This window comes from Scyliorhinus torazame, chromosome 1 (assembly GCF_047496885.1).
Source record: "Scyliorhinus torazame isolate Kashiwa2021f chromosome 1, sScyTor2.1, whole genome shotgun sequence".
NCBI lineage: Eukaryota > Metazoa > Chordata > Chondrichthyes > Carcharhiniformes > Scyliorhinidae > Scyliorhinus > Scyliorhinus torazame.
The window spans coordinates 6,111,474-6,117,158 of record NC_092707.1 but is presented as its reverse complement, the minus strand read 5'-3'; positions in this window follow the sequence as shown (position 1 = coordinate 6,117,158).

Sequence of the window (5,685 nt, the reverse complement as noted above, 5' to 3'; positions counted from 1 at the left end):
GGGGAGAGAGATAGAGAGGAGTGGGGGGAGAGAGATAGAGGGGAGTGGGGGGAGAGAGAGTGTGTGAAAGAGGTGGGGGAAGAGATAGAGTGTGCGAGGGGTGGGGGAAGAGAGAGAGTGTGCAAGGAGCGGGGGAGAGAGTCCATGAGGGGTGGGGGAAGAGAGAGAGTGCACGAGGGGGTGGGGGGAGAGAGTGCGCGAGGGGTGGGGGGGGGAGAGAGTGCGCGAAGTGTGGGGGGAGAGAGTGCGCAAGGGGTGGGGGGAGAGAGTGCGCAAGGGATGGGGAGAGAGTCCACAAGGGGTGGGGGGAGAGAGAGAGTGTGTGAAGGGTGGGGGGAGAGAGAGAGTGTGCGAGGAGCGGGGGGAGAGAGTCCACGAGGGGTGGGGGAACAGAGAGAGTGCACGAGGGGTGGGGGGAGAGAGTGCGCGAGGGGTGGGGGGAGAGAATGCGCGCTGTGTGGGGGGAGAGAGCGCGCGAGGGATGGGGGAGAGAGAGTGTGTGTGAAGGGTGGGGGGAGAGAGTGCGCGAGGGGTGGGGGAGAGAGTCCACGAGGGTTGGGGGGAGAGAGAAAGTGTGTGAGGGGTGGGGAAAGAGAGAGTGTGAGAGAGGGGTGGGGGCAAGAGAGAGTGTGGGAGAAGAGTGGGGGGAAAGAGAGAGTGTGCGCGGGGGGGGGAGAGAGGGTAATAATATTAATCTTTATTAGTGTCACAAGTAGGCTTACATTAACACTGCAATGAAGTTACTGTGACAATCCCCTAGTCGCCACACACCGGTGCCTGTTCGGGTACACAGAGGGAGAATTCAGAATGTCCAAATTACCTAACAGCACGTCTTTCGGGTCTCATGGGAAGAAACCGGAGCACCCAGAGGAAACCCACGCGTACACGGGTAGAACGTGCAGACTCCACACAGACAGTGACCCAAGCTGGGAATCGAACCTGGATCCCTGGCGCTGTGGGAGCATAGAAACACAGAGAGATCTGGGCGTGCAGGTCCACAGATCCTTAAAAGTGGCAGCACAGGTGGAAATAGTGGTAAAGAAAGCATATGACATGTTTGCGTTCATAGGACGGGGTATCGAGTATAAAAGCTCAAACATTATGTTACAGTTATATAGAACGTTGGTTGGGCCACATTTGGAATACTGGGCGACATTCTCCGACCCCCCGCCGGGTCGGAGAATCGCCGGAGGCTGGCGTGAATCCCGCCCCCGCCGGTTGCCAAAGTCTCCGGCACCAGAGATTCGGCGGGGGCGGGAATCGCGCAGCGCCGGTTGGCGGGCCCCCCCGCTCGATTCTCCGGCCCGGATGGGCCGAAGTCCCGCCGAGGCTGAGGGACGACCTGATAGAAGTTTATAAAATTATTAGGGGTATAGATAGGGTGAACAGTTGGAGGCTTTTTCCCAGGGCGGAAATGACAATTACAAGGGGGCACAACTTCAAGGTGGGGCAGGTTCAGTGGAGATGTGCGGGGGAAGTTTTTTTACACAGAGGGTGGTGGTGGCCTGGAATGCACGGCCCAGTGAGGTGGTTGAGGCAGATACATTAGCGACCTTTAAGACTTATCTGGATATGCACATGAACAGACGGGGTATAGAAGGGTACAGGCGGTTAGTCAAGATAGGACACGTGATCGGCGCAGGCTTGTGTTATACTTTAAATAATGACCTATCTAAAATATATATATTACTCTTGAATCCACCAGGATGAGAAAATGACCAATAGTCTTCTTGTTGAAAGGTGAACTATTTAATGAGTAATAAAATAATAAACTGAGTCCTTTTACTCAATACTAAACTAACAATAAAGAAATAAAGTACAATACAGATAACTATATAACTATAGACTATCATAACAAACTAGCTCTAACTTCTCTCACTCTAGCTATTCTATGTCTTGCTTGTTCACTGTTCTGAATCATATCATCATGTCACCTGGCTTAGAAAAGGCAGGAAACCAGTTCTTATATAATCTGACTGTGAGCCATCTAGTGTTGAAATGACTGTACTACATTTACATACATTGATCATGTATATTGATTTTTGAATATCACTACATCCCCCTTTCTTTTTAACATTTTCTTTGAAATATTTTAAAAGAAAATTTAGGTAAGAAATGCAGTGCAAACAGTATACAGTAATCACTAGATTATTGAAAAAAATCATAAATTCAGACGGTTGGGTTTTCTTCTTCTCCTTGTCGATCTTCTCAACTTCAAAGGTGATGAAGAATTCTTCCGTTGTGAATCAGGACATTAGATTGCATTCCTCTTTCAAGTTGTTTGGAAACTGTCTGGTTCAAATCAAGATCTGGAAAAATGTTGACAGTATCTTTGACTTGAAGTAGATCTCTTCTATTTCTTCTTAGAATGGTTCCATCAGAAGTTCTGATCAGATCAGTTCTTGGTAAGAATTGTCTTATTATGTGAGCTTTGTCAGACCAACCTCCTTCAGGAAGTCTGAATCTAACTATATCATCATCAGATAGAGTAGACAGTTCTTTCGAATGTTGATCAAAATAACTTTTCTGACTCATTTTCTGTTGTTACATTCTTTTAAAAAGATTTTGTTGGTCTTGATCAGGAAAGTGTAATTGAGGTAATGTTGTTCTCAACACTCTGTTGTATAACATTTGAGATGAAGATAAGCCTATTGATAGAGGAGATGTTCTGTAGTTGAGTAAAGCTAAGTAAAAATCAGAATCAGGGGCGAGATTCTCCGACCCCCACCGGGTCGGAGAATCGCCGGGGGCCGGCGTGAATCCCGCCCCCGCCGTGTCCCGAATTTTCCGCCACCGGAGATTCGGCGGGGGCGGGAATCGCGCCGCGCCGGTCGGCGGAAATCCCCCGGCGATTCTCCGGTCTGCGATGGGCCGAAGTCCCGCCGCTGTCAACCCACGCCAGCCGGCATGGATTGAACCACCTTTCGAACGGCGGAACGTGCAGGGCGATCTGGCCCCGGGGGGGGTGCCCCCACGGTGGCCTGGCCCGCGATCTGCAGGCAGGCCTGTGCCGTGGGGGCACTCTTTTCCTTCTGCCTACGCCATGGTCTCCACTATGGCAGAGGCGGAAGAGACCCCCTCCACTGCGCATGCGTGGGGATGCCGTGAGCGGCCGCTGATGCTCCCGCCCATGCGCCTCACGGCAAAGTCATTTCTGCGCCAGCTGGTGGGGCACCAAAGGCCTTTCCCGCCAGCTGGCGGGGCGGAAATCAGTCCGGACTGATTAGCGCCGTTTTTGGCGCTGGTCGGCGGACATCGCGCCGATTGCGGAGAATCCCGTCCCAGATTCTTTAGATTTGCTAAGTAGCTGTTTCGTGATGTGAACACCTTTCTCTGCTTTTCCATTCGATTGCGGAAAGTGTGGGCTTGAAGTAACACGTTGAAAAGTGTATTTCAATGAGAAATCATGCCATTCATGACTTGAGAAACAAGGGCCATTGTCAGACATTACGATACTGGGAATACCATGTCTGGCAAATATCTCCTTGCATGCCCTTATGACATTGCAAGATGTGATGTCGTTCAGTTTCACTAACTCAGGAAAATTGGAAAAATAGTCAATGACCACAAGATAGTCTTTTCCAAAAAAGTGAAAAAGATCAGCACCAACCTTGACCCATGGTGATGTTACTAGATCCATGGTGATGTTACTAGATCCATGGTGATGTTACTAGACCCATGGTGATGTTACTAGATCCATGGTGATGTTACTAAATCCATGGTGATGTTACTAAATCCATGGTGATGTTACTAGACCCATGGTGATGTTACTAGATCCATGGTGATGTTACTAAATCCATGGTGATGTTACTAAATCCATGGTGATGTTACTAGATCCATGGTGATGTTACTAGATCATGTGGCTGCAGTGGTTCTTTGCATTACTGACTTTGATGGGATTGACATGTTGAACACGACGATATTATGTTCGCAATATCATTGTTGATACCAGGCCAATAGATAGACTGGCACGTCTTCTACATTTCTCAATGCCGGGATGACCCTCATATAATCTCAACAGCATTTCAGAACGCATGCTTTGTGGAATTACAATGCGACCTTGTCTCAGCAGTATACCATCTACAATAGTCAGTTCTGACTGAATGGATTGATATTGCGGATAATTGCCTTTGGGCCATCCTTCTTGAAGATGTTTGGTAACTTTCATCAATGTGGTATCTTTCTGTGTTTCAATGCGAATTTGCTGAAATTTGACATCTGATGAAATGAAATGAAAATCACTTATTGTCACAAGTAGACTTCAAATGAAGTTACTGTGAAAATCCCCTAGTCGCCACATTCCGGCACCTGTTCGGGGAGGCTGTTACAGGAATTGAACCGTGCTGCTGGCCTGCGTTGGTCTGCTTTCAAAGCCAGCGATTTAGCCCTGTGCTAAACAGCCCCTGATGCAGGTAGTAATTCTTTGAATAGCTGCAAATGTGAATCAACATCATTAATGGACACTTCTTGGAGAATGTCAGTGTTGTATGACCTAGATAAAGTATCAGCAATTACTAATGCTTTACCTGGTGTAACCTTCAGTGTGAAATCGTATCTTCTCAATTTCATCATTAAACGTTGAAGTCTGGGAGTCCTGTCATTTAAGTTTTCTTGTATGATGTGCACTAGTGGATGATGGTCAGTTTCCACTGTAAATTTGGGTAGACCAGGGGCGTCATTCTCCGACCCCCCCCGCCGGGTCGGAGAATGGCCGTAGGCCGCCGTGAATCCCGCCCCCGCCGAAGTCTCCGGTACCGGAGATTGGGCAGGGGCGGGAATCGGGCCGCGCCAGTTGGCGGGACCCCCCGCTGGATTCTCCGGCCCGGATGGGCCGATGTCCCGCCCAGAAATTGCCTGTCCCGCCGGCGTAAATCAAAGCTGGTATTTACCGGCGGGACCAGGTGGCGTGGGCGGGCTCCGGGGTCCTGAGGGGGGGGCGCGGGGCAATCTGACCCCGGGGCGTGCCCCCACGGTGGCCTGGCCCACGATCGGGGCCCACCGATCCGCGGGCGGGCCTGTGCCGTGGGGGTACTCTTTCCCTTCCGCCTCCGCTACGGCCTCCACCATGGCGGAGGTGGAAGAGACTCTCCCCACTGAGCATGCGCGGGAAACTGACAGCGGCCGCTGCCGCTCCCGCGCATGCGCCGGGAAACTGTCAGCGGCCGCTGACACTCCCGCGCATGCGCCGCATTTCCGCGCCAGCTGGCGGGGGCAACAAACGCCATTTCCGCCAGCTGGCGGGGCAGAAATCCCTCCGGCGTCGGCCTAGCCCCTCAATGTTGGGGCTAGGTCGCCAAAGATGCGGAGCATTCCGCACCTTTGGGCCGGTGCGATGCCCGTCTGATTGGCGCCGTCTTTGGCGCCAGTCGGCGGACATCCGCCGTTGGGGAGAATTTCGCCCCATATATGTAGTGTTGGAATTTGGAAATCCCCGTGACTAACCCAAGACACTGTTTTTCGATTTGGGCATACCTACACTCAGTGTCAGTCATTGACCTTGACGCATAGGCAACAGGGACCCAATTATCAAACGGTCTTGTTGCAGTAAAACAGCGCCAATGCTATTTTTACTTGCATCAGTTGTAACTTTGGTTGATGTAATGACCTCCAATTGGCATTATTGGTTGGCCAATTGGAGTATGAGCTCCCTCAATGATAGTTCATTGAGGGGGCCCATATAAGCAC